The sequence below is a fragment of the Puntigrus tetrazona genome, unplaced genomic scaffold (assembly GCF_018831695.1).
Source record: "Puntigrus tetrazona isolate hp1 unplaced genomic scaffold, ASM1883169v1 S000000986, whole genome shotgun sequence".
In the NCBI taxonomy this organism is placed as follows: Eukaryota; Metazoa; Chordata; class Actinopteri; order Cypriniformes; family Cyprinidae; genus Puntigrus; species Puntigrus tetrazona.
The window spans coordinates 1-25,605 of record NW_025048581.1 but is presented as its reverse complement, the minus strand read 5'-3'; the positions used below and the strand labels follow the sequence as shown (position 1 = coordinate 25,605).

At 38.0% G+C, this 25,605-nt stretch overlaps 14 non-coding genes and 30 pseudogenes across 14 annotated transcripts; all 44 read right to left on the bottom strand.

Moving 5' to 3' along the window:
- Nucleotides 1-2,016: 2,016 nt before the first annotated feature.
- Nucleotides 2,017-2,135, bottom strand: LOC122338597 (annotated as a pseudogene).
- A 273-nt stretch (nucleotides 2,136-2,408) lies between these two features.
- LOC122338619 lies at nucleotides 2,409-2,526 on the bottom strand (annotated as a pseudogene).
- Nucleotides 2,527-2,800: 274 nt separating this feature from the next.
- LOC122338647 lies at nucleotides 2,801-2,919 on the bottom strand (annotated as a pseudogene).
- Nucleotides 2,920-3,194: 275 nt separating this feature from the next.
- Nucleotides 3,195-3,313, bottom strand: LOC122338604. Its single transcript, XR_006249823.1, has one exon. It is a non-coding gene; the product is annotated as a 5S ribosomal RNA (ribosomal RNA).
- Nucleotides 3,314-3,586: 273 nt separating this feature from the next.
- On the bottom strand, nucleotides 3,587-3,705 carry LOC122338593 (annotated as a pseudogene).
- Nucleotides 3,706-3,976: 271 nt separating this feature from the next.
- On the bottom strand, nucleotides 3,977-4,095 carry LOC122338618 (annotated as a pseudogene).
- A 270-nt stretch (nucleotides 4,096-4,365) lies between these two features.
- Nucleotides 4,366-4,475, bottom strand: LOC122338598 (annotated as a pseudogene).
- Nucleotides 4,476-4,748: 273 nt separating this feature from the next.
- Nucleotides 4,749-4,857, bottom strand: LOC122338601 (annotated as a pseudogene).
- A 276-nt stretch (nucleotides 4,858-5,133) lies between these two features.
- LOC122338603 lies at nucleotides 5,134-5,252 on the bottom strand. The gene has a single exon (XR_006249822.1). It is a non-coding gene; the product is annotated as a 5S ribosomal RNA (ribosomal RNA).
- Nucleotides 5,253-5,528: 276 nt separating this feature from the next.
- On the bottom strand, nucleotides 5,529-5,637 carry LOC122338600 (annotated as a pseudogene).
- A 272-nt stretch (nucleotides 5,638-5,909) lies between these two features.
- Nucleotides 5,910-6,028, bottom strand: LOC122338569 (annotated as a pseudogene).
- A 275-nt stretch (nucleotides 6,029-6,303) lies between these two features.
- LOC122338639 lies at nucleotides 6,304-6,422 on the bottom strand (annotated as a pseudogene).
- A 650-nt stretch (nucleotides 6,423-7,072) lies between these two features.
- LOC122338602 lies at nucleotides 7,073-7,191 on the bottom strand. The gene has a single exon (XR_006249821.1). It is a non-coding gene; the product is annotated as a 5S ribosomal RNA (ribosomal RNA).
- A 272-nt stretch (nucleotides 7,192-7,463) lies between these two features.
- On the bottom strand, nucleotides 7,464-7,572 carry LOC122338599 (annotated as a pseudogene).
- A 273-nt stretch (nucleotides 7,573-7,845) lies between these two features.
- LOC122338637 lies at nucleotides 7,846-7,964 on the bottom strand (annotated as a pseudogene).
- Nucleotides 7,965-8,236: 272 nt separating this feature from the next.
- Nucleotides 8,237-8,355, bottom strand: LOC122338576 (annotated as a pseudogene).
- Nucleotides 8,356-8,631: 276 nt separating this feature from the next.
- On the bottom strand, nucleotides 8,632-8,750 carry LOC122338650 (annotated as a pseudogene).
- Nucleotides 8,751-14,972: 6,222 nt separating this feature from the next.
- Nucleotides 14,973-15,091, bottom strand: LOC122338577 (annotated as a pseudogene).
- A 274-nt stretch (nucleotides 15,092-15,365) lies between these two features.
- On the bottom strand, nucleotides 15,366-15,484 carry LOC122338595. The gene has a single exon (XR_006249820.1). It is a non-coding gene; the product is annotated as a 5S ribosomal RNA (ribosomal RNA).
- Nucleotides 15,485-15,755: 271 nt separating this feature from the next.
- LOC122338583 lies at nucleotides 15,756-15,874 on the bottom strand. Its single transcript, XR_006249819.1, has one exon. It is a non-coding gene; the product is annotated as a 5S ribosomal RNA (ribosomal RNA).
- A 273-nt stretch (nucleotides 15,875-16,147) lies between these two features.
- On the bottom strand, nucleotides 16,148-16,266 carry LOC122338628 (annotated as a pseudogene).
- Nucleotides 16,267-16,541: 275 nt separating this feature from the next.
- On the bottom strand, nucleotides 16,542-16,660 carry LOC122338571. The gene has a single exon (XR_006249818.1). It is a non-coding gene; the product is annotated as a 5S ribosomal RNA (ribosomal RNA).
- Nucleotides 16,661-16,932: 272 nt separating this feature from the next.
- On the bottom strand, nucleotides 16,933-17,051 carry LOC122338612. Its single transcript, XR_006249830.1, has one exon. It is a non-coding gene; the product is annotated as a 5S ribosomal RNA (ribosomal RNA).
- A 271-nt stretch (nucleotides 17,052-17,322) lies between these two features.
- Nucleotides 17,323-17,441, bottom strand: LOC122338645. Its single transcript, XR_006249836.1, has one exon. It is a non-coding gene; the product is annotated as a 5S ribosomal RNA (ribosomal RNA).
- Nucleotides 17,442-17,713: 272 nt separating this feature from the next.
- LOC122338642 lies at nucleotides 17,714-17,832 on the bottom strand (annotated as a pseudogene).
- Nucleotides 17,833-18,106: 274 nt separating this feature from the next.
- LOC122338627 lies at nucleotides 18,107-18,225 on the bottom strand (annotated as a pseudogene).
- Nucleotides 18,226-18,499: 274 nt separating this feature from the next.
- Nucleotides 18,500-18,618, bottom strand: LOC122338613. The gene has a single exon (XR_006249831.1). It is a non-coding gene; the product is annotated as a 5S ribosomal RNA (ribosomal RNA).
- Nucleotides 18,619-18,892: 274 nt separating this feature from the next.
- LOC122338626 lies at nucleotides 18,893-19,011 on the bottom strand (annotated as a pseudogene).
- A 270-nt stretch (nucleotides 19,012-19,281) lies between these two features.
- LOC122338633 lies at nucleotides 19,282-19,400 on the bottom strand. The gene has a single exon (XR_006249835.1). It is a non-coding gene; the product is annotated as a 5S ribosomal RNA (ribosomal RNA).
- Nucleotides 19,401-19,675: 275 nt separating this feature from the next.
- LOC122338581 lies at nucleotides 19,676-19,794 on the bottom strand (annotated as a pseudogene).
- A 276-nt stretch (nucleotides 19,795-20,070) lies between these two features.
- LOC122338589 lies at nucleotides 20,071-20,189 on the bottom strand (annotated as a pseudogene).
- A 275-nt stretch (nucleotides 20,190-20,464) lies between these two features.
- LOC122338646 lies at nucleotides 20,465-20,583 on the bottom strand (annotated as a pseudogene).
- A 272-nt stretch (nucleotides 20,584-20,855) lies between these two features.
- On the bottom strand, nucleotides 20,856-20,974 carry LOC122338625 (annotated as a pseudogene).
- A 272-nt stretch (nucleotides 20,975-21,246) lies between these two features.
- Nucleotides 21,247-21,365, bottom strand: LOC122338624 (annotated as a pseudogene).
- Nucleotides 21,366-21,639: 274 nt separating this feature from the next.
- LOC122338649 lies at nucleotides 21,640-21,758 on the bottom strand (annotated as a pseudogene).
- Nucleotides 21,759-22,032: 274 nt separating this feature from the next.
- Nucleotides 22,033-22,151, bottom strand: LOC122338623 (annotated as a pseudogene).
- A 273-nt stretch (nucleotides 22,152-22,424) lies between these two features.
- On the bottom strand, nucleotides 22,425-22,543 carry LOC122338621. The gene has a single exon (XR_006249834.1). It is a non-coding gene; the product is annotated as a 5S ribosomal RNA (ribosomal RNA).
- Nucleotides 22,544-22,818: 275 nt separating this feature from the next.
- On the bottom strand, nucleotides 22,819-22,937 carry LOC122338614. The gene has a single exon (XR_006249832.1). It is a non-coding gene; the product is annotated as a 5S ribosomal RNA (ribosomal RNA).
- Nucleotides 22,938-23,210: 273 nt separating this feature from the next.
- On the bottom strand, nucleotides 23,211-23,329 carry LOC122338610. Its single transcript, XR_006249828.1, has one exon. It is a non-coding gene; the product is annotated as a 5S ribosomal RNA (ribosomal RNA).
- Nucleotides 23,330-23,602: 273 nt separating this feature from the next.
- On the bottom strand, nucleotides 23,603-23,720 carry LOC122338588 (annotated as a pseudogene).
- Nucleotides 23,721-23,991: 271 nt separating this feature from the next.
- On the bottom strand, nucleotides 23,992-24,110 carry LOC122338641 (annotated as a pseudogene).
- Nucleotides 24,111-24,382: 272 nt separating this feature from the next.
- Nucleotides 24,383-24,501, bottom strand: LOC122338620 (annotated as a pseudogene).
- Nucleotides 24,502-24,774: 273 nt separating this feature from the next.
- On the bottom strand, nucleotides 24,775-24,893 carry LOC122338565. Its single transcript, XR_006249817.1, has one exon. It is a non-coding gene; the product is annotated as a 5S ribosomal RNA (ribosomal RNA).
- Nucleotides 24,894-25,165: 272 nt separating this feature from the next.
- LOC122338567 lies at nucleotides 25,166-25,284 on the bottom strand (annotated as a pseudogene).
- Between the last annotated feature and the right edge of the window lie 321 nt (nucleotides 25,285-25,605).

Here is a 25,605-nt window from a genome sequence, read left to right as displayed (position 1 = left end):
TTTTTCTTTCACTCTTTCAAACTTTCTCATGTCCATCAGTCCCCTTGCATTAAAAGTAACACAACTAAAAACCATTAAAAAAAGAAAAATAAATACTTAAAACCATTATTCTCCATCTTCTCCTCCAGCCCTCTTAACGCTTCATACCTGTTTGCACTTGTCATTATTTTTTCCTTGCATTTTCCACGTTTGGTTTTACCTTTATTGTTCTCCTTCTTATTTGTCCTCTCTCCCCTCTGTCTTTTCCCATACTGTTTGTCCTTGTTTCTTCTTCACTGTCCATTTCTTTGCTTTGAACTTCTATTCCTTGTCCATCTCTCTCCACATCATCTAGAAAAGTTTTAAAACTGTCCGCTATTTCCATTTCCGTCCACTGAGTGTCCTGTTCTGTTGTCTGTTCCTTGTCTTTGTCATTCTCTTTTTCTCCTTCACGTTCCTCTATGTTGTCTGATTCCTCTTCTGTTTCTTTTGTTGTAGTCCTTCTTCCTCTTGTTCTTCATCAATTTGTCTTTCCTCCTCGTTGTTTCCTTCATGCACCTGTCCGCCCATCCGATCTTCCCTACCTCCTTCCTCTCCCTCCATCCAACATTCACATTTATTTAAAACTCCATGACACTCCGGGCATCTGACAGCATTGCAATCTCTTGCAAAATGTCCCCTCTCCTCGCACTTATAGCACTTAAAATCTGGGCATTCTTTAAGCAGGTGTCCTGGGCTCATGCACAGCCTACAGGTCTTCACCTGATGGCTGTGCATCACCCTAAAATACTGCGGCCCCTCGGCTGTTTCCAACTTTGTGCTATATGGCAACGATGTCACTTCTTTGGGGAATCTAACTTTTAGGAACCTTGTTCCGTCCTCAATGTCAGTGCCCGGGTAGCATCTTCTTTTAACATTTGACATGGGATTAACTCCCATCCTTCCAATTTCCTAAAATTTTATTATCATCAAGATAGACGGGCAGGTGCATGAAGGAAACAACGTAATCTCTATTTTGCAATTTTTTTATCTCGCAGTTCACCCCTTTTATTAAAAGTCCATCAGTCAATTCCTCACATGCTTCTTCCTTTTCCATTGTAAGTTCATATTCTTTTCCTTGCCTTGGTCTTAACGCCAAAATATTCCCATTTCCACATTTATCCGTCACCGCTTTTATAATATCCACAGCTCTCACCTCACTTACATTCTCCACATTCACAATCACAGTCGCCTCCTTTAAATATCTTCTTCTGCCAAACTTGTCTCTTGTGTCTAGGTTTTTTCCATGTTCTTCTCGTTGTCGGTAATCCAGACCAGTGTCGCTTTGTCATACGTGTCTCGCCATCCAGTCCAGTGTCGCTTTGCCGTGCCTCTTCCTCGTGCCAGTCCAGTGTCGTTTGCCATGCTTGTTCCTCGTGCCAGTCCAATATCGCTTTCCCATGCTTCTTCCTCGTGCCAGTCCAGAGTCGTTTGCCATGCTTGTTCCTCGTGCCAGTCCAGTGTCGCTTTGCCGTTAATCCGTCCATTGAAAAAAAGGAGAAAAGAGAAAAATAAAGGCGTGAACCACCCTCCAGCAAGCAAAAATGCTGCTGTTGGGTGGTTTTATAACTGAAAAAACAAACAAAAAACTAACTTTAACTAAAGAAAAAGCAAAATACAAAGACAAAAATTAACACAAAATGGAGGAGAGCCTTCCTCTCCCTACTGCAGCCAACAACTTCCTGTGTGCTCTCTAGCGCCAACAGGGTGGTATGTCCGTAAGCGAAAGCTGTTGCAAAAAGCCCCCTATTTTAAGGTGAGGCACACTAAGTGTCATTATACTAGATAAGTAATGAATGAAATACAAAAAAATACTTCAAAATGAGCTACATTAAAGATAAAAGCATTAGTTAAGTAGTTAAAAACAGTCAAACTCTGTTTAAAGAACAGCTACTTTAAAGGCAATTGAATTAAATAAGCAGTAAGGGAAAGCAAAGAGCTGGTCAAACTTTGGCCACACTAAGGGCCAGTGTATTAGATAAGTAGTGAAAAACTCAAAACTTACAGCACCTGGTATTCCTAGGCAGTCTCCCATCCAAGTACTAACTAGGCCCAACTCTGCTAAGCTTCTGAGATCAGACGAGATCAGGCGTGAACAGGGTGGGATGGCCGTGTAGCTAAAGCTGCTGCAAAAAGCCCTATTTTAAGGTGAGGCACACTAAGTGCCATTATACTAGATAAGTAATGAATGAAATACAAAAAATACTTCAAAATGAGCTACATTAAAGATAAGAGCATTAGTTAAGTAGTTAAAAACAGTCAAACTCTGTTTAAAGAACAGCTACTTTAAAGGCAATTGAATTAAATAAGCAGTAAGGCAAAGCAAAGAGCTGGTCAAACTTTGGCCACACTAAGGGCCAGTGTATTAGATAAGTAGTGAAAAAACTCAAAACTTACAGCACCTGGTATTCCTAGGCAGTCTCCTTCCAAGTACTAACTAGGCCCAACTCTGCTTAGCTTCTGAGATCAGACGAGATCAGGCGTGAACAGGGTGGTATGGCCGTAAGCGAAAGCTGCTGCAAAAAGCCCCTATTTTAAGGTGAGGCACACAAAGTGCCATTATACTAGATAAGTAATGAATGAAATACAAAAAAATACTTCAAAATGAGCTACATTAAAGATAAGAGCATTAGTTAAGTAGTTAAAAACAGTCAAACTCTGTTTAAAGAACAGCTACTTTAAAGGCAATTGAATTAAATAAGCAGTAAGGGAAAGCAAAGAGCTGGTCAAACTTTGGGCACACTAAGGGCCGTTGTATTAGATAAGTAGTGAAAAACTCAAAAACTTACAGCACCTGGTATTCCTAGGCAGTCTCTCATCCAAGTACTAACTAGGCCCAACTCTGCTTAGCTTCTGAGATCAGACGAGATCAGGCGTGAACAGGGTGGTATGGCCGTAAGCGAAAGCTGCTGCAAAAAGCCCCCTATTTTAAGGTGAGGCACACTAAGTGCCATTATACTAGATAAGTAATGAATGAAATACAAAAAAATACTTCAAAATGAGCTACATTAAAGATAAGAGCATTAGTTAAGTAGTTAAAAACAGTCAAACTCTGTTTAAAGAACAGCTACTTTAAAGGCAATTGAATTAAATAAGCAGTAAGGGAAAGCAAAGAGCTGGTCAAACTTTGGCCACACTAAGGGCCAGTGTATTAGATAAGTAGTGAAAAAACTCAAAACTTACAGCACCTGGTATTCCTAGGCAGTCTCCCATCCAAGTACTAACTAGGCCCAACTCTGCTTAGCTTCTGAGATCAGACGAGATCAGGCGTGAACAGGGTGGTATGGCCGTAAGCTAAAGCTGCTGCAAAAAGCCCCTATTTTAAGGTGAGGCACACTAAGTGTCATTATACTAGATAAGTAATGAATGAAATACAAAAAAATACTTCAAAATGAGCTACATTAAAGATAAGAGCATTAGTTAAGTAGTTAAAAACAGTCAAACTCTGTTTAAAGAACAGCTACTTTAAAGGCAATTGAATTAAATAAGCAGTAAGGGAAAGCAAAGAGCTGGTCAAACTTTGGCCACACTAAGGGCCAGTGTATTAGATAAGTAGTGAAAAACTCAAAACTTACAGCACCTGGTATTCCTAGGCAGTCTCCCATCCAAGTACTAACTAGGCCCAACTCTGCTAAGCTTCTGAGATCAGACGAGATCAGGCGTGAACAGGGTGGGATGGCCGTAGCTAAAGCTGCTGCAAAAAGCCCTATTTTAAGGTGAGGCACACTAAGTGCCATTATACTAGATAAGTAATGAATGAAATACAAAAAAATACTTCAAAATGAGCTACATTAAAGATAAGAGCATTAGTTAAGTAGTTAAAAACAGTCAAACTCTGTTTAAAGAACAGCTACTTTAAAGGCAATTGAATTAAATAAGCAGTAAGGCAAAGCAAAGAGCTGGTCAAACTTTGGCCACACTAAGGGCCAGTGTATTAGATAAGTAGTGAAAAACTCAAAACTTACAGCACCTGGTATTCCTAGGCAGTCTCCCTTCCAAGTACTAACTAGGCCCAACTCTGCTTAGCTTCTGAGATCAGACGAGATCAGGCGTGAACAGGGTGGTATGGCCGTAAGCTAAAGCTGCTGCAAAAGCCCTATTTTAAGGTGAGGCACACTAAGTGCCATTATACTAGATAAGTAATGAATGAAATACAAAAAATACTTCAAAATGAGCTACATTAAAGATAAGAGCATTAGTTAAGTAGTTAAAAACAGTCAAACTCTGTTTAAAGAACAGCTACTTTAAAGGCAATTGAATTAAATAAGCAGTAAGGGAAAGCAAAGAGCTGGTCAAACTTTGGCCACACTAAGGGCCAGTGTATTAGATAAGTAGTGAAAAACTCAAAACTTACAGCACCTGGTATTCCTAGGCAGTCTCCTTCCAAGTACTAACTAGGCCCAACTCTGCTTAGCTTCTGAGAGATCAGGCGTGAACAGGGTGGTATGGCCGTAAGCTAAAGCTGCTGCAAAAGCCCCCTATTTTAAGGTGAGGCACACTAAGTGCCATTATACTAGATAAGTAATGAATGAAATACAAAAAAATACTTCAAAATGAGCTACATTAAAGATAAGAGCATTAGTTAAGTAGTTAAAAACAGTCAAACTCTGTTTAAAGAACAGCTACTTTAAAGGCAATTGAATTAAATAAGCAGTAAGGGAAAGCAAAGAGCTGGTCAAACTTTGGCCACACTAAGGGCCAGTGTATTAGATAAGTAGTGAAAAACTCAAAACTTACAGCACCTGGTATTCCTAGGCAGTCTCCCATCCAAGTACTAACTAGGCCCAACTCTGCTTAGCTTCTGAGATCAGACGTGAACAGGGTGGTATGTCCGTAAGCGAAAGCTGCTGCAAAAGGCCCCCTATTTTAATGTGAGGAACACTAAGTGCCATTATACTAGATAAGTAATGAATGAAATACAAAAAAATACTTCAAAATGAGCTACATTAAAGATAAGAGCATTAGTTAAGTAGTTAAAAACAGTCAAACTCTGTTTAAAGAACAGCTACTTTAAAGGCAATTGAATTAAATAAGCAGTAAGGGAAAGCAAAGAGCTGGTCAAACTTTGGCCACACTAAGGGCCAGTGTATTAGATAAGTAGTGAAAAAACTCAAAAACTTACAGCACCTGGTATTCCTAGGCAGTCTCCCATCCAAGTACTAACTAGGCCCAACTCTGCTTAGCTTCTGAGATCAGACGAGATCAGGCGTGAACAGGGTGGTATGGCCGTAAGCGAAAGCTGCTGCAAAAAGCCCCCTATTTTAAGGTGAGGCACACTAAGTGCCATTATACTAGATCAGTAATGAATGAAATACAAAAAAATACTTCAAAATGAGCTACATTAAAGATAAGAGCATTAGTTAAGTAGTTAAAAACAATCAAACTATTTTTAAAGAACAGCTACTTTAAAGGCAATTGAATTAAATAAGCAGTAAGGGAAAGCAAAGAGCTGGTCAAACTTTGGCCACACTAAGGGCCAGTGTATTAGATAAGTAGTGAAAAAACTCAAAAACTTACAGCACCTGGTATTCCTAGGCAGTCTCCCATCCAAGTACTAACTAGGCCCAACTCTGCTTAGCTTCTGAGATCAGACGTGAACAGGGTGGGATGGCCGTAAGCTTAAAGCTGCTGCAAAAGCCCCTATTTTAAGGTGAGGCACACTAAGTGCCATTATACTAGATAAGTAATGAATGAAATACAAAAAATACTTCAAAATGAGCTACATTAAAGATAAGAGCATTAATTAAGTAGTTAAAAACAGTCAAACTCTGTTTAAAGAACAGCTACTTTAAAGGCAATTGAATTAAATAAGCAGTAAGGGAAAGCAAAGAGCTGGTCAAACTTTGGCCACACTAAGGGCCAGTGTATTAGATAAGTAGTGAAAAACTCAAAACTTACAGCACCTGGTATTCCTAGGCAGTCTCCCATCCAAGTACTAACTAGGCCCAACTCTGCTTAGCTTCTGAGATCAGACGAGATCAGGCGTGAACAGGGTGGTATGGCCGTGCGCAAAGCTGCTGCAAAAAGCCCCTATTTTAAGGTGAGGCACACTAAGTGCCATTATACTAGATAAGTAATGAATGAAATACAAAAAATACTTCAAAATGAGCTACATTAAAGATAAGAGCATTAGTTAAGTAGTTAAAAACAGTCAAACTCTGTTTAAAGAACAGCTACTTTAAAGGCAATTGAATTAAATAAGCAGTAAGGGAAAGCAAAGAGAGCTGGTCAAACTTTGGCCACACTAAGGGCCAGTGTATTAGATAAGTAGTGAAAAAAACTCAAAACTTACAGCACCTGGTATTCCTAGGCAGTCTCCCATCCAAGTACTAACTAGGCCCAACTCTGCTTAGCTTCTGAGATCAGACGAGATCAGGCGTGAACAGGGTGGTATGTCCGTAAGCTAAAGCTGCTGCAAAAAGCCCCTATTTTAAGGTGAGGCACACTAAGTGCCATTATACTAGATAAGTAATGAATGAAATACAAAAAAATACTTCAAAATGAGCTACATTAAAGATAAGAGCATTAGTTAAGTAGTTAAAAACAGTCAAACTCTGTTTAAAGAACAGCTACTTTAAAGGCAATTGAATTAAATAAGCAGTAAGGGAAAGCAAAGAGCTGGTCAAACTTTGGCCACACTAAGGGCCAGTGTATTAGATAAGTAGTGAAAAACTCAAAAACTTACAGCACCTGGTATTCCTAGGCAGTCTCCCATCCAAGTACTAACTAGGCCCAACTCTGCTTAGCTTCTGAGATCAGACGTGAACAGGGTGGTATGTCCGTGTCGAAAGCTGCTGCAAAAAGCCCCTATTTTAATGTGAGGAAACACTAAGTGCCATTATACTAGATAAGTAATGAATGAAATACAAAAAAATACTTCAAAATGAGCTACATTAAAGATAAGAGCATTAGTTAAGTAGTTAAAAACAGTCAAACTCTGTTTAAAGAACAGCTACTTTAAAGGCAATTGAATTAAATAAGCAGTAAGGGAAAGCAAAGAGCTGGTCAAACTTTGGCCACACTAAGGGCCAGTGTATTAGATAAGTAGTGAAAAAACTTACAGCACCTGGTATTCCTAGGCAGTCTCCCATCCAAGTACTAACTAGGCCCAACTCTGCTTAGCTTCTGAGATCAGACGAGATCAGGCGTGAACAGGGTGGTATGGCCGTAAGCTTAAAGCTGCTGCAAAAAGCCCCTATTTTAAGGTGAGGCACACTAAGTGCCATTATACTAGATCAGTAATGAATGAAATACAAAAATACTTCAAAATGAGCTACATTAAAGATAAGAGCATTAGTTAAGTAGTTAAAAACAATCAAACTATTTTTAAAGAACAGCTACTTTAAAGGCAATTGAATTAAATAAGCAGTAAGGGAAAGCAAAGAGCTGGTCAAACTTTGGCCACACTAAGGGCCAGTGTATTAGATAAGTAGTGAAAAACTCAAAACTTACAGCACCTGGTATTCCTAGGCAGTCTCCCATCCAAGTACTAACTAGGCCCAACTCTGCTTAGCTTCTGAGATCAGACGTGAACAGGGTGGGATGGCCGTAAGCTTAAAGCTGCTGCAAAAAGCCCCTATTTTAAGGTGAGGCACACTAAGTGCCATTATACTAGATAAGTAATGAATGAAATACAAAAATACTTCAAAATGAGCTACATTAAAGATAAGAGCATTAGTTAAGTAGTTAAAAACAGTCAAACTCTGTTTAAAGAACAGCTACTTTAAAGGCAATTGAATTAAATAAGCAGTAAGGGAAAGCAAAGAGCTGGTCAAACTTTGGCCACACTAAGGGCCAGTGTATTAGATAAGTAGTGAAAAACTCAAAAACTTACAGCACCTGGTATTCCTAGGCAGTCTCCCATCCAAGTACTAACTAGGCCCAACTCTGCTTAGCTTCTGAGATCAGACGAGATCAGGCGTGAACAGGGTGGTATGTCCGTAAGCTTAAAGCTGCTGCAAAAAGCCCTATTTTAAGGTGAGGCACACTAAGTGCCATTATACTAGATAAGTAATGAATGAAATACAAAAAATACTTCAAAATGAGCTACATTAAAGATAAGAGCATTAGTTAAGTAGTTAAAAACAGTCAAACTCTGTTTAAAGAACAGCTACTTTAAAGGCAATTGAATTAAATAAGCAGTAAGGGAAAGCAAAGAGCTGGTCAAACTTTGGCCACACTAAGGGCCAGTGTATTAGATAAGTAGTGAAAAACTCAAAACTTACAGCACCTGGTATTCCTAGGCAGTCTCCCATCCAAGTACTAACTAGGCCCAACTCTGCTTAGCTTCTGAGATCAGACGAGATCAGGCATGAACAGGGTGGTATGGCCGTGAAGCTAAAGCTGGTGCAAAAGCCCCCTATTTTAAGGTGAGGCACACTAAGTGCCATTATACTAGATAAGTAATGAATGAAATACAAAAAAATACTTCAAAATGAGCTACATTAAAGATAAGAGCATTAGTTAAGTAGTTAAAAACAGTCAAACTCTGTTTAAAGAACAACTACTTTAAAGGCAATTGAATTAAATAAGCAGTAAGGGAAAGCAAAGAGCTGGTCAAACTTTGGCCACACTAAGGGCCAGTGTATTAGATAAGTAGTGAAAAAACTCAAAAACTTACAGCACCTGGTATTCCTAGGCAGTCTCCCATCCAAGTACTAACTAGGCCCAACTCTGCATATCTTCTGAGATCAGACGAGATCAGGCGTGAACAGGGTGGTATGGCCGTAAGCGAAAGCTGCTGCAAAAAGCCCCCTATTTTAAGGTGAGACACACTAAGTGCCATTATACTAGATAAGTAATGAATGAAATACAAAAAAATACTTCAAAATGAGCTACATTAAAGATAAGAGCATTAGTTAAGTAGTTAAAAAGACTCAAACTCTGTTTAAAGAACAGCTACTTTAAAGGCAATTGAATTAAATAAGCAGTAAGGGAAAGCAAAGAGCTGGTCAAACTTTGGCCACACTAAGGGCCAGTGTATTAGATAAGTAGTGAAAAACTCAAAACTTACAGCACCTGGTATTCCTAGGAGTCTCCCATCCAAGTACTAACTAGGCCCAACTCTGCTTTGCTTCTGAGATCAGACGAGATCAGGCGTGAATTTTTTTTATTTTTTTTTTTTTTTTTTTATTAAAATATTTTTCAATCAATCAAATACAATAAAAACATACTTTCTCTTGTACAATATCCACATCACATATCTCATAATTTCATACATTATTTAAACAAATTCTTCGCTCTCCGTAGCTCCCACATAAAATCTTTTAAAACACGATAGACATTTCTGTGTAAAAACAACATAAAATGCATCTAGGATTTTTTCACTTTTAAAATACACATACAATTTGTCCATATATATTTCAGTTTTCTTTTTAAAGACAGTCCAAACATCCAAAACAATTTGTTCCTTTTTGCCACAATTCTCCTCTCCCATATTGCACTTTTCATTAACATCACAAACAGATTAATAAAGGCTTTGTTTTTACACTTCTTTTCCCATCCAAACATCAACACTCTGTTCCATTCCATTCCATTTTCATCCCATTCTTCAGTCAAGTCTTTGATTAAACATTTACATTTCCTTAAAAATGCCTCCAGTTCCTTACAATATAAAAACAGATGTAAAATCCCCTCTTCTTTTTTTTTGCACACTTTGCACATTGCATGTTGTTCCATCCCTATTTTTTGTAAAATAACTTCAGTAAAAACAACTTTGTGTCTTATAAAATACTCCAAACATTCCAACTTTGTTTCGACACACTTCCCCCTCATGTTTCTCCATATACATTCTTCTTTTAGATTGTTGAATTTTTCCACCCAGTACTTATTTACAGTTGGCTCTTTAAAAACACCATCTCTAAAAACACAATAAAACATTTTTACAGTACATCCCTTAAAATCATAAAATTTTTCCCCAGTTTCACATTAAAATGTTCCTCTGTTTGCTCTTCTTCCGCACTTCTATTCTTTTAATCCACTCTTTAGGTATTGCTTTTTAAGGATTTCATATTTGTTTGTTATTTCTTGTTTGCTATATTCTTCTTTTGCTTCATCCATTGCATCCACAATATATTGTATTGGTAAAAACCCTCTTTAAATTCATACAAGACATCTCTCACTCTTGTTATCCCCACTTCCATCCATTTCTTAAAAATAGTTCTTTGTCTTGTTTTAAAATGTTGTTATTTAAGAACAGGGGTTGATTTAAAATGTTTTCTTTTCTTTGAGGGTTGTATACAATTTTACTTAAAAATTTTCCCAGGCACTAAACATTTCTCTGTAAAACTCAGGTAATCCTTCTGTCATCCAAATTTTTGTTTTCATCCATAAAATACCATCCCCATGTTAAAATTCCCACATTTGTTTAAAAGTATTTCATTGTTTTTTTCCACTCAAATTTGCTCTCTTCTTGTAGGTATTTCTTTACTATTTTAACTCTCAAAGCATTTTTTCTCTGTTCTACATCCATTAAACCTAATCCCCTTTTCCACCGCCCCTAAAATCGTATTATATGCTATTCTTGCTGGTTTTCCTCCCATAAAAAGTCAAGAAAACATTTCTTCAACCTCTTTTCTGTCCACAAAGGCATCTCAGATACATTTAAAACATACCACAGCTTAGAAACCATTAAAACATTCAATATTAAAACCTTCCCTTTTAAGTTTAGTGTTCTCAGTTTCCAAAAGTTTAACCTTCTCTCTATTTCTGTTACTAGTTCCTCCCACATTTCATCTCTTACTTTTCTCTCATTTTTCCCCATTAAAATTCCTAAAATCTTAATTTGTTCCACTTCCTTGAAGTTAAAACAATCCGTTAAAATCATAGCTTTCCCAAATCTGATATATACTGTTTTCTCCTCATTTATTTTACTCCCAGATCCTTTACAAAATTCTTTTACAACATTCATAACTTCTTTGACACTATCCTTTCCTTTTACAATTATCGTTGTGTCATCAGCATATTGATAAACCTTCCTTCATTGTTTTCGTCAATTTCTATACCTATTATTCCTTCTTTTTGTTTTATAGCCAGTCCCAATGGTTCTGATACAAGTGAATAAAGTAAAGCTGAAAGCGGACAACCCTGCCTAATTGATCTTGTGATTTTAAAACAGTCTGTTAAAAACCCATTACATTTTATCCTTGTTAAAGCACCCTTGTATAAAATCTCTATCCATTTGATAAAATTCCCAAAACCAAAACTCCTTAAAACCTCAAATAAATACCTGTGTTCCACCCTATCAAAAGCTTTTTCAAAGTCCAAACTAATTATATATCCATCTTCACCTTTATCCTTCATGTACCATATTGTATCTCTTATACTCATTTTTATGTCATCTATATCCCTTCCTTTCACTCCGTATGCTTGGTTTGTTTCAATTATGCTTGGCATAACTTCCTTTAATCTGTTTGCTAAAACCTTGGCTAAAATTTTAAGATCCGTGTTCAACATTGTAATTGGCCTATAGTTTTTTTAAATCTATTTTTTCACCCTTCCTTTTATATACCAGCTTCATTAACCCCATCCTCGTTCTTTTCATTAATTTCTTCTTTTTCAAAAAATTTCTTTAAAAACCTCATTTAAAATCTTTGTTAAAACCCCTTAAAACATACATAAAATTCAGTTCCCAAACCGTCTATTCCCGGACTCTTTTTTTTATTCAGTTCATTTATTGCTCTTTCGATCTCTCTCTTCTCTGATTACTTGGTCACAATCTTTTTATCTTCCTCACTTACTTTTGCTTTTATCTGATTCAGCAGTTTCTTTTTTTTTTTCCTTCTCTTCCACGCCCTTGCACTAAACAGATCCTCATAAAAATCCTTTATTTCTTTTAAAATATTTTCATTACCTTCTACAATTTCTCCATTTTTCCCTCGTATTTCCTTTATAATATCAGCTTTCCTTTCTTTTTTTCCAAATCAAAAAGAATTTTGTGCATTTTTCACCCTCCACAAGATATTTAGCTTTGCTTCTTAACCTCGCCCCTCATATTCTTTTTCTTCTATATTTCTTCAGTCTTCCTCCATTTCCTTTATCTTTAGTATGTCTTTATTTTCTTTATTCAATTCAATTTCCAAACTCTTCTTTATTTCTCTTTCTTTGAACCTTTTGCATTTCCTCAAAGTACTACAATATTTGATTGAAAATTTTTTGATTAAAAATTTGACATTCTCCCACCAGATTCTCTTATCCTCTGTATACATTTCATTTTCCTTTTCCTTTTCAATGACCTCTTTAACCTTCAAAACATAGTCTTCATTCTTTAAAATCTCTGTATTTAAAATCCATACTCCCGGACCCCTTTGCATGTTGCTCCAATCTATTTTAAAACGTAAAACTTATGATCACTAAAACTGGTTTCTTCATATCTGATTTTTTCAATAAAATTCCCTACATTTCTTGTACATAACACATAATCAATTCTTGTTTTACAAATAAAGTTCCCTACTATTTGCCTTCTTGAAAACTCCTTTTTTCCTCCATTCATTTCCTCCACACATCTATTAAGTTATTTTCTCTCATCAGTTCCTTTAATTCATTTCTCCCTGTGTCTGATTTAAAACCATTCCCTCCGCCATATCCTGCTTGCTAAAAACAGTATTAAAATCCCCATCATTATTATTTCTTTATACTTCTTTTACAATATTTCTTAAAACATTAAAAACTCTTTTCTTTTCTTTTCTCTTCTGTTGGTGCGTGTACATTGGCTAAAATCAGTTCACGCGCCTCACAATTTACTTCAACCACCATACATTTCCCCATCTTATCTTTATACACTACATTGCTTGAATTAAAAACATTTTTTCTCATTAAAAAGCCACTCCTCTTCCAAGCCTTCCATCTCCATTGTTATACAAAATATCTCCATCCCATTTCTTTTATAGTCCACCATCACACTCTCTTTCCAATTTGTTTCTTGCAAAACGATAACATCTTCTCCTTTACATTTTTCTTTCACTCTTTCAAACTTTCTCATGTCCATCAGTCCCCTTGCATTAAAAGTAACACAACTAAAAACCATTAAAAAAAAGAAAATAAATACTTAAAACCATTATTCTCCATCTTCTCCTCCAGCCCTCTTAACGCTTCATACCTGTTTGCACTTGTCATTATTTTTTTCCTTGCATTTTCCACGCTTTGGTTTTACCTTTATTGTTCTCCTTCTTATTTGTCCTCTCTCCCCTCTGTCTTTTCCCATACTGTTTGTCCTTGTTTCTTCTTCACTGTCCATTTCTTTGCTTTGAACTTCTATTCCTTGTCCATCTCTCTCCACATCATCTAGAAAAGTTTTAAAACTGTCCGCTATTTCCATTTCCGCCCACTGAGTGTCCTGTTCTGTTGTCTGTTCCTTGTCTTTGTCATTCTCTTTTTCTCCTTCACGTTCCTCTATGTTGTCTGATTCTCTTCTGTTTCTTTTGTTGTAGTCCTTCTTCCTCTTGTTCTTCATCAATTTGTCTTTCCTCCTCGTTGTTTCCTTCATGCACCTGTCCGCCCATCCGATCTTCCCTACCTCCTTCCTCTCCCTCCATCCAACATTCACATTTATTTAAAACTCCATGACACTCCGGGCATCTGACAGCATTGCAATCTCTTGCAAAATGTCCTCTCTCTCGCACTTATAGCACTTAAAATCTGGGCATTCTTTAAGCAGGTGTCTCTGGGCTCATGCACAGCCTACAGGTCTTCACCTGATGGCTGTGCATCACCCTAAAATACTGCGGCCCTCGGCTGTTTCCAACTTTGTGCTATATGGCAACGATGTCACTTCTTTGGGGAATCTAACTTTAGGAACCTTGTTCCGTCCTCAATGTCAGTGCCCGGTAGCATCTTCTTTTAACATTTGACATGGGATTAACTCCCATCCTTCCAATTTCCCTAAAATTTTATTATCATCAAGATAGACGGGCAGGTGCATGAAGGAAACAACGTAATCTCTATTTTGCAATTTTTTTATCTCGCAGTTCACCCCTTTTATTAAAAGTCCATCAGTCAATTCTCACATGCTTCTTCCTTTTCCATTGTAAGTTCATATTCTTTTCCTTGCCTTGGTCTTAACGCCAAAATATTCCCATTTCCACATTTATCCGTCACCGCTTTTATAATATCCACAGCTCTCACCTCACTTACATTCTCCACATTCACAATCACAGTCGCCTCCTTTAAATATCTTCTTCTGCCAAACTTGTCTCTTGTGTCTAGGTTTTTTCCATGTTCTTCTCGTTGTCGGTAATCCAGACCAGTGTCGCTTGTCATACGCGGTCTCGCCATCCAGTCCAGTGTCGCTTGTCGCGGCTCTTCCTCGCGTACAGTCCAGTGTCGCTTGCCATGCTTGTTCCTCGTACAGTCCAATATCGCTTCCCATGCTTCTTCCTCGTGCCAGTCCAGAGTCGCTTGCCATGCTTGTTCCTCGTGCAGTCCAGTGTCGCTTTGCCGTTAATCCGCCCATTGAAAAAAAGGAGAAAAGAGAAAATAAAGTATGTAATTCACCCTCCAGCAAGCAAAAATGCTGCTGTTGGGTGGTTTTATAACTGAAAAACAAACAAAAACTAACTTTAACTAAAGAAAAAGCAAAATACAAAGACAAAAATTAACACAAAATGGAGGAGAGCCTTCCTCTCCCTACTGCAGCCAACAACTTCCTGTGTGCTCTCTAGCGCCAACAGGGTGGTATGGCCGTAAGCTAAAGCTGCTGCAAAAAGCCCCCTATTTTAAGGTGAGGCACACTATGCCATTATACTAGATAAGTAATGAATGAAATACAAAAATACTTCAAAATGAGCTACATTAAAGATAAGAGCATTAGTTAAGTAGTTAAAAACAGTCAAACTCTGTTTAAAGAACAGCTACTTTAAAGGCAATTGAATTAAATAAGCAGTAAGGGAAAGCAAAGAGCTGGTCAAACTTTGGCCACACTAAGGGCCAGTGTATTAGATAAGTAGTGAAAAACTCAAAACTTACAGCACCTGGTATTCCTAGGCAGTCTCCTATCCAAGTACTAACTAGGCCCAACTCTGCTTAGCTTCTGAGATCAGACGAGATCAGGCGTGAACAGGGTGGGATGGCCGTGAAGCAAAAGCTGCTGCAAAAAGCCCCTATTTTAAGGTGAGGTACACTAAGTGCCATTATACTAGATAAGTAATGAATGAAATACAAAAAATACTTCAAAATGAGCTACATTAAAGATAAGAGCATTAGTTAAGTAGTTAAAAACAGTCAAACTCTGTTTAAAGAACAGCTACTTTAAAGGCAATTGAATTAAATAAGCAGTAAGGGAAAGCAAAGAGCTGGTCAAACTTTGGCCACACTAAGGGCCAGTGTATTAGATAAGTAGTGAAAAACTCAAAAACTTACAGCACCTGGTATTCCTAGGCAGTCTCCCATCCAAGTACTAACTAGGCCCAACTCTGCTTAGCTTCTGAGATCAGACGAGATCAGGCGTGAACAGGGTGGTATGGCCGTAAGCAAAGCTGCTGCAAAAAGCCCCTATTTTAAGGTGAGGCACACTAAGTGCCATTATACTAGATAAGTAATGAATGAAATACAAAAAATACTTCAAAATGAGCTACATTAAAGATAAGAGCATTAGTTAAGTAGTTAAAAACAGTCAAACTCTGTTTAAAGAACAGCTACTTTAAAGGCAATTGAATTAAATAAGCAGTAAGGGAAAGCAAAGAGCTGGTCAAACTTTGGCCACACTAAGGGCCAGTGTATTAGATAAGTAGTGAAAAACTCAAAACTTACAGCACCTGGTATTCCTAGGCAGTCTCCCATCCAAGTACTAACTAGGCCCAACTCTGCTTAGCTTCTGAGATCAGACGAGATCAGGCGTGAACAGGGTGGTATGGCCGTAAGCTAAAGCTGCTGCAAAAAGCCCCCTATTTTAAGGTGAGGCACACTAAGTGCCATTATACTAGATAAGTAATGAATGAAATACAAAAAATACTTCAAAATGAGCTACATTAAAGATAAGAGCATTAGTTAAGTAGTTAAAAACAGTCAAACTCTGTTTAAAGAACAGCTACTTTAAAGGCAATTGAATTAAATAAGCAGTAAGGGAAAGCAAAGAGCTGGTCAAACTTTGGCCACACTAAGGGCCAGTGTATTAGATAAGTAGTGAAAAACTCAAAACTTACAGCACCTGGTATTCCTAGGCAGTCTCCCATCCAAGTACTAACTAGGCCCAACTCTGCTTAGCTTCTGAGATCAGACGAGATCAGGCGTGAACAGGGTGGGATGGCCGTAAGCTAAAGCTGCTGCAAAAAGCCCCCTATTTTAAGGTGAGGCACACTAAGTGCCATTATACTAGATAAGTAATGAATGAAATACAAAAAATACTTCAAAATGAGCTACATTAAAGATAAGAGCATTAGTTAAGTAGTTAAAAACAGTCAAACTCTGTTTAAAGAACAGCTACTTTAAAGGCAATTGAATTAAATAAGCAGTAAGGGAAAGCAAAGAGCTGGTCAAACTTTGGCCACACTAAGGGCCAGTGTATTAGATAAGTAGTGAAAAAACTCAAAAACTTACAGCACCTGGTATTCCTAGGCAGTCTCCCATCCAAGTACTAACTAGGCCCAACTCTGCTTAGCTTCTGAGATCAGACGAGATCAGGCGTGAACAGGGTGGTATGGCCGTAAGCGAAAGCTGCTGCAAAAAGCCCCCTATTTTAAGGTGAGGCACACTAAGTGCCATTATACTAGATAAGTAATGAATGAAATACAAAAATACTTCAAAATGAGCTACATTAAAGATAAGAGCATTAGTTAAGTAGTTAAAAACAGTCAAACTCTGTTTAAAGAACAGCTACTTTAAAGGCAATTGAATTAAATAAGCAGTAAGGGAAAGCAAAGAGCTGGTCAAACTTTGGCCACACTAAGGGCCAGTGTATTAGATAAGTAGTGAAAAACTCAAAACTTACAGCACCTGGTATTCCTAGGCAGTCTCCCATCCAAGTACTAATTAGGCCCAACTCTGCTTAGCTTCTGAGATCAGACGAGATCAGGCGTGAACAGGGTGGTATGGCCGTAAGCTAAAGCTGCTGCAAAAGCCCCCTATTTTAAGGTGAGGCACACTAAGTGCCATTATACTAGATAAGTAATGAATGAAATACAAAAATACTTCAAAATGAGCTACATTAAAGATAAGAGCATTAGTTAAGTAGTTAAAAACAGTCAAACTCTGTTTAAAGAACAGCTACTTTAAAGGCAATTGAATTAAATAAGCAGTAAGGGAAAGCAAAGAGCTGGTCAAACTTTGGCCACACTAAGGGCCAGTGTATTAGATAAGTAGTGAAAAACTCAAAACTTACAGCACCTGGTATTCCTAGGCAGTCTCCCATCCAAGTACTAACTAGGCCCAACTCTGCTTAGCTTCTGAGATCAGACGAGATCAGGCGTGAACAGGGTGGTATGGCCGTAAGCTAAAGCTGCTGCAAAAAGCCCCTATTTTAAGGTGAGGCACACTAAGTGCCATTATACTAGATAAGTAATGAATGAAATACAAAAAATACTTCAAAATGAGCTACATTAAAGATAAGAGCATTAGTTAAGTAGTTAAAAACAGTCAAACTCTGTTTAAAGAACAGCTACTTTAAAGGCAATTGAATTAAATAAGCAGTAAGGGAAAGCAAAGAGCTGGTCAAACTTTGGCCACACTAAGGGCCAGTGTATTAGATAAGTAGTGAAAAACTCAAAACTTACAGCACCTGGTATTCCTAGGCAGTCTCCCATCCAAGTACTAACTAGGCCCAACTCTGCTTAGCTTCTGAGATCAGACGAGATCAGGCGTGAACAGGGTGGTATGGCCGTAGTTTAAAGCTGCTGCAAAAAGCCCCCTATTTTAAGGTGAGGCACACTAAGTGCCATTATACTAGATAAGTAATGAATGAAATACAAAAAAATACTTCAAAATGAGCTACATTAAAGATAAGAGCATTAGTTAAGTAGTTAAAAACAGTCAAACTCTGTTTAAAGAACAGCTACTTTAAAGGCAATTGAATTAAATAAGCAGTAAGGGAAAGCAAAGAGCTGGTCAAACTTTGGCCACACTAAGGGCCAGTGTATTAGATAAGTAGTGAAAAACTCAAAACTTACAGCACCTGGTATTCCTAGGCAGTCTCCCATCCAAGTACTAACTAGGCCCAACTCTGCTTAGCTTCTGAGATCAGACGAGATCAGGCGTGAACAGGGTGGGATGGCCGTAAGCTAAAGCTGCTGCAAAAAGCCCCCTATTTTAAGGTGAGGCACACTAAGTGCCATTATACTAGATAAGTAATGAATGAAATACAAAAAAATACTTCAAAATGAGCTACATTAAAGATAAGAGCATTAGTTAAGTAGTTAAAAACAGTCAAACTCTGTTTAAAGAACAGCTACTTTAAAGGCAATTGAATTAAATAAGCAGTAAGGGAAAGCAAAGAGCTGGTCAAACTTTGGCCACACTAAGGGCCAGTGTATTAGATAAGTAGTGAAAAACTCAAAACTTACAGCACCTGGTATTCCTAGGCAGTCTCCCATCCAAGTACTAACTAGGCCCAACTCTGCTTAGCTTCTGAGATCAGACAAGATCAGGCGTGAACAGAGTGGTATGGCCGTAAGCGAAAGCTGCTGCAAAAAGCCCCCTATTTTAAGGTGAGGCACACTAAGTGCCATTATACTAGATAAGTAATGAATGAAATACAAAAATACTTCAAAATGAGCTACATTAAAGATAAGAGCATTAGTTAAGTAGTTAAAAACAGTCAAACTCTGTTTAAAGAACAGCTACTTTAAAGGCAATTGAATTAAATAAGCAGTAAGGGAAAGCAAAGAGCTGGTCAAACTTTGGCCACACTAAGGGCCAGTGTATTAGATAAGTAGTGAAAAAACTCAAAAACTTACAGCACCTGGTATTCCTAGGCAGTCTCCCATCCAAGTACTAACTAGGCCCAACTCTGCTTAGCTTCTGAGATCAGACGAGATCAGGCGTGAACAGGGTGGGATGGCCGTAAGCTAAAGCTGCTGCAAAAAGCCCCCTATTTTAAGGTGAGGCACACTATGCCATTATACTAGATAAGTAATGAATGAAATACAAAAATACTTCAAAATGAGCTACATTAAAGATAAGAGCATTAGTTAAGTAGTTAAAAACAGTCAAACTCTGTTTAAAGAACAGCTACTTTAAAGGCAATTGAATTAAATAAGCAGTAAGGGAAAGCAAAGAGCTGGTCAAACTTTGGCCACACTAAGGGCCAGTGTATTAGATAAGTAGTGAAAAACTCAAAACTTACAGCACCTGGTATTCCTAGGCAGTCTCCCATCCAAGTACTAACTAGGCCCAACTCTGCTTAGCTTCTGAGATCAGACGAGATCAGGCGTGAACAGGGTGGTATGGCCGTAAGCTTAAAGCTGCTGCAAAAAGCCCCTATTTTAAGGTGAGGCACACTAAGTGCCATTATACTAGATAAGTAATGAATGAAATACAAAAAAATACTTCAAAATGAGCTACATTAAAGATAAGAGCATTAGTTAAGTAGTTAAAAACAGTCAAACTCTGTTTAAAGAACAGCTACTTTAAAGGCAATTGAATTAAATAAGCAGTAAGGGAAAGCAAAGAGCTGGTCAAACTTTGGCCACACTAAGGGCCAGTGTATTAGATAAGTAGTGAAAAAACTCAAAACTTACAGCACCTGGTATTCCTAGGCAGTCTCCCATCCAAGTACTAACTAGGCCCAACTCTGCTTAGCTTCTGAGATCAGACGAGATCAGGCGTGAACAGGGTGGTATGGCCAGTAGCTTAAAGCTGCTGCAAAAAGCCCCCTATTTTAAGGTGAGGCACACTAAGTGCCATTATACTAGATAAGTAATGAATGAAATACAAAAAAATACTTCAAAATGAGCTACATTAAAGATAAGAGCATTAGTTAAGTAGTTAAAAACAGTCAAACTCTGTTTAAAGAACAGCTACTTTAAAGGCAATTGAATTAAATAAGCAGTAAGGGAAAGCAAAGAGCTGGTCAAACTTTGGCCACACTAAGGGCCAGTGTATTAGATAAGTAGTGAAAAACTCAAAAACTTACAGCACCTGGTATTCCTAGGCAGTCTCCCATCCAAGTACTAACTAGGCCCAACTCTGCTTAGCTTCTGAGATCAGACGAGATCAGGCGTGAAACAGGTGGGATGGCCGTAAGCTAAAGCTGCTGCAAAAAGCCCTCTATTTTAAGGTGAGGCACACTAAGTGCCATTATACTAGATAAGTAATGAATGAAATACAAAAAAATACTTCAAAATGAGCTACATTAAAGATAAGAGCATTAGTTAAGTAGTTAAAAACAGTCAAACTCTGTTTAAAGAACAGCTACTTTAAAGGCAATTGAATTAAATAAGCAGTAAGGGAAAGCAAAGAGCTGGTCAAACTTTGGCCACACTAAGGGCCAGTGTATTAGATAAGTAGTGAAAAACTCAAAACTTTACAGCACCTGGTATTCCTAGGCAGTCTCCCATCCAAGTACTAACTAGGCCCAACTCTGCTTAGCTTCTGAGATCAGACGAGATCAGGCGTGAACAGGGTGGTATGGCCGTAAGCTAAAGCTGCTGCAAAAGCCCCTATTTTAAGGTGAGGCACACTAAGTGCCATTATACTAGATAAGTAATGAATGAAATACAAAAAATACTTCAAAATGAGCTACATTAAAGATAAGAGCATTAGTTAAGTAGTTAAAAACAGTCAAACTCTGTTTAAAGAACAGCTACTTTAAAGGCAATTGAATTAAATAAGCAGTAAGGGAAAGCAAAGAGCTGGTCAAACTTTGGCCACACTAAGGGCCAGTGTATTAGATAAGTAGTGAAAAACTCAAAAACTTACAGCACCTGGTATTCCTAGGCAGTCTCCCATCCAAGTACTAACTAGGCCCAACTCTGCTTAGCTTCTGAGATCAGACGAGATCAGGCGTGAACAGGGTGGGATGGCCGTAAGCTAAAGCTGCTGCAAAAGCCCCCTATTTTAAGGTGAGGCACACTAAGTGCCATTATACTAGATAAGTAATGAATGAAATACAAAAATACTTCAAAATGAGCTACATTAAAGATAAGAGCATTAGTTAAGTAGTTAAAAACAGTCAAACTCTGTTTAAAGAACAGCTACTTTAAAGGCAATTGAATTAAATAAGCAGTAAGGGAAAGCAAAGAGCTGGTCAAACTTTGGCCACACTAAGGGCCAGTGTATTAGATAAGTAGTGAAAAACTCAAAAACTTACAGCACCTGGTATTCCTAGGCAGTCTCCCATCCAAGTACTAACTAGGCCCAACTCTGCTTAGCTTCTGAGATCAGACGAGATCAGGCGTGAACAGGGTGGGATGGCCGTAAGCTTAAAGCTGCTGCAAAAGCCCCCTATTTTAAGGTGAGGCACACTAAGTGCCATTATACTAGATAAGTAATGAATGAAATACAAAAAATACTTCAAAATGAGCTACATTAAAGATAAGAGCATTAGTTAAGTAGTTAAAAACAGTCAAACTCTGTTTAAAGAACAGCTACTTTAAAGGCAATTGAATTAAATAAGCAGTAAGGGAAAGCAAAGAGCTGGTCAAACTTTGGCCACACTAAGGGCCAGTGTATTAGATAAGTAGTGAAAAACTCAAAAACTTACAGCACCTGGTATTCCTAGGCAGTCTCCCATCCAAGTACTAACTAGGCCCAACTCTGCTTAGCTTCTGAGATCAGACGAGATCAGGCGTGAACAGGGTGGTATGGCCGTAGCTAAAGCTGCTGCAAAAGCCCCCTATTTTAAGGTGAGGCACACTAAGTGCCATTATACTAGATAAGTAATGAATGAAATACAAAAAAATACTTCAAAATGAGCTACATTAAAGATAAGAGCATTAGTTAAGTAGTTAAAAACAGTCAAACTCTGTTTAAAGAACAGCTACTTTAAAGGCAATTGAATTAAATAAGCAGTAAGGGAAAGCAAAGAGCTGGTCAAACTTTGGCCACACTAAGGGCCAGTGTATTAGATAAGTAGTGAAAAAACTCAAAAACTTACAGCACCTGGTATTCCTAGGCAGTCTCCCATCCAAGTACTAACTAGGCCCAACTCTGCTTAGCTTCTGAGATCAGACGAGATCAGGCGTGAACAGGGTGGGATGGCCGTAAGCAAAAGCTGCTGCAAAAAGCCCCCTATTTTAAGGTGAGGCACACTAAGTGCCATTATACTAGATAAGTAATGAATGAAATACAAAAAATACTTCAAAATGAGCTACATTAAAGATAAGAGCATTAGTTAAGTAGTTAAAAACAGTCAAACTCTGTTTAAAGAACAGCTACTTTAAAGGCAATTGAATTAAATAAGCAGTAAGGGAAAGCAAAGAGCTGGTCAAACTTTGGCCACACTAAGGGCCAGTGTATTAGATAAGTAGTGAAAAACTCAAAACTTACAGCACCTGGTATTCCTAGGCAGTCTCCCATCCAAGTACTAACTAGGCCCAACTCTGCTTAGCTTCTGAGATCAGACGAGATCAGGCGTGAACAGGGTGGTATGGCCGTAAGCTAAAGCTGCTGCAAAAGCCCCCTATTTTAAGGTGAGGCACACTAAGTGCCATTATACTAGATAAGTAATGAATGAAATACAAAAAAATACTTCAAAAATGAGCTACATTAAAGATAAGAGCATTAGTTAAGTAGTTAAAAACAGTCAAACTCTGTTTAAAGAACAGCTACTTTAAAGGCAATTGAATTAAATAAGCAGTAAGGGAAAGCAAAGAGCTGGTCAAACTTTGGCCACACTAAGGGCCAGTGTATTAGATAAGTAGTGAAAAACTCAAAAACTTACAGCACCTGGTATTCCTAGGCAGTCTCCCATCCAAGTACTAACTAGGCCCAACTCTGCTTAGCTTCTGAGATCAGACGAGATCAGGCGTGAACAGGGTGGTATGGCCGTAAACTAAAAGCTGCTGCAAAAGCCCCTATTTTAAGGTGAGGCACACTAAGTGCCATTATACTAGATAAGTAATGAATGAAATACAAAAAAATACTTCAAAATGAGCTACATTAAAGATAAGAGCATTAGTTAAGTAGTTAAAAACAGTCAAACTCTGTTTAAAGAACAGCTACTTTAAAGGCAATTGAATTAAATAAGCAGTAAGGGAAAGCAAAGAGCTGGTCAAACTTTGGCCACACTAAGGGCCAGTGTATTAGATAAGTAGTGAAAAACTCAAAACTTACAGCACCTGGTATTCCTAGGCAGTCTCCCATCCAAGTACTAACTAGGCCCAACTCTGCTTAGCTTCTGAGATCAGACGAGATCAGGCGTGAACAGGGTGGTATGGCCGTAAGCTAAAGCTGCTGCAAAAAGCCCTCTATTTTAAGGTGAGGTACACTAAGTGCCATTATACTAGATAAGTAATGAATGAAATACAAAAAATACTTCAAAATGAGCTACATTAAAGATAAGAGCATTAGTTAAGTAGTTAAAAACAGTCAAACTCTGTTTAAAGAACAGCTACTTTAAAGGCAATTGAATTAAATAAGCAGTAAGGGAAAGCAAAGAGCTGGTCAAACTTTGGCCACACTAAGGGCCAGTGTATTAGATAAGTAGTGAAAAACTCAAAACTTACAGCACCTGGTATTCCTAGGCAGTCTCCCATCCAAGTACTAACTAGGCCCAACTCTGCTTAGCTTCTGAGATCAGACGAGATCAGGCGTGAACAGGTGGGATGGCCGTAAGCTAAAGCTGCTGCAAAAAGCCCCTATTTTAAGGTGAGGCACACTAAGTGCCATTATACTAGATAAGTAATGAATGAAATACAAAAAAAACTTCAAAATGAGGTACATTAAAGATAAGAGCATTAGTTAAGTAGTTAAAACAGTCAAACTCTGTTTAAAGTACAGCTACGTTAAAGGCAATTGAATTAAATAAGCAGTAAGGGAAAGCAAAGAGCTGGTCAAACTTTGGCCACACTAAGGGCCAGTGTATTAGATAAGTAGTGAAAAACTCAAAACTTACAGCACCTGGTATTCCTAGGCAGTCTCCCATCCAAGTACTAACTAGGCTCAACTCTGCTTAGCTTCTGAGATCAGACGAGATCAGGCGTGAACAGGGTGGTATGGCCGTAAGCGAAAGCTGCTGCAAAAAGCCCCCTATTTTAAGGTGAGGCACACTAAGTGCCATTATACTAGATAAGTAATGAATGAAATACAAAAATACTTCAAAATGAGCTACATTAAAGATAAGAGCATTAGTTAAGTAGTTAAAAACAGTCAAACTCTGTTTAAAGAACAGCTACTTTAAAGGCAATTGAATTAAATAAGCAGTAAGGGAAAGCAAAGAGCTGGTCAAACTTTGGCCACACTAAGGGCCAGTGTATTAGATAAGTAGTGAAAAACTCAAAACTTACAGCACCTGGTATTCCTAGGCAGTCTCCCATCCAAGTACTAACTAGGCCCAACTCTGCTTAGCTTCTGAGATCAGACGAGATCAGGCGTGAACAGGGTGGGATGGCCGTAAGCTAAAGCTGCTGCAAAAAGCCCCTATTTTAAGGTGAGGCACACTATGCCATTATACTAGATAAGTAATGAATGAAATACAAAAAAATACTTCAAAATGAGCTACATTAAAGATAAGAGCATTAGTTAAGTAGTTAAAACAGTCAAACTCTCTGTTTAAAGAACAGCTACTTTAAAGGCAATTGAATTAAATAAGCAGTAAGGGAAAGCAAAGAGCTGGTCAAACTTTGGCCACACTAAGGGCCAGTGTATTAGATAAGTAGTGAAAAACTCAAAAACTTACAGCACCTGGTATTCCTAGGCAGTCTCCCATCCAAGTACTAACTAGGCCCAACTCTGCTTAGCTTCTGAGATCAGACGAGATCAGGCGTGAACAGGGTGGTATGGCCGTAAGCTAAAGCTGCTGCAAAAAGCCCCTATTTTAAGGTGAGGCACACTAAGTGCCATTATACTAGATAAGTAATGAATGAAATACAAAAATACTTCAAAATGAGCTACATTAAAGATAAGAGCATTAGTTAAGTAGTTAAAAACAGTCAAACTCTGTTTAAAGAACAGCTACTTTAAAGGCAATTGAATTAAATAAGCAGTAAGGGAAAGCAAAGAGCTGGTCAAACTTTGGCCACACTAAGGGCCAGTGTATTAGATAAGTAGTGAAAAACTCAAAAACTTACAGCACCTGGTATTCCTAGGCAGTCTCCCATCCAAGTACTAACTAGGCCCAACTCTGCTTAGCTTCTGAGATCAGACGAGATCAGGCGTGAACAGGGTGGTATGGCCGTGAAGCTAAAGCTGCTGCAAAAAGCCCCTATTTTAAGGTGAGGCACACTAAGCCATTATACTAGATAAGTAATGAATGAAATACAAAAAAATACTTCAAAATGAGCTACATTAAAGATAAGAGCATTAGTTAAGTAGTTAAAAACAGTCAAACTCTGTTTAAAGAACAGCTACTTTAAAGGCAATTGAATTAAATAAGCAGTAAGGGAAAGCAAAGAGCTGGTCAAACTTTTGGCCACACTAAGGGCCAGTGTATTAGATAAGTAGTGAAAAACTCAAAAACTTACAGCACCTGGTATTCCCTAGGCAGTCTCCCATCCAAGTACT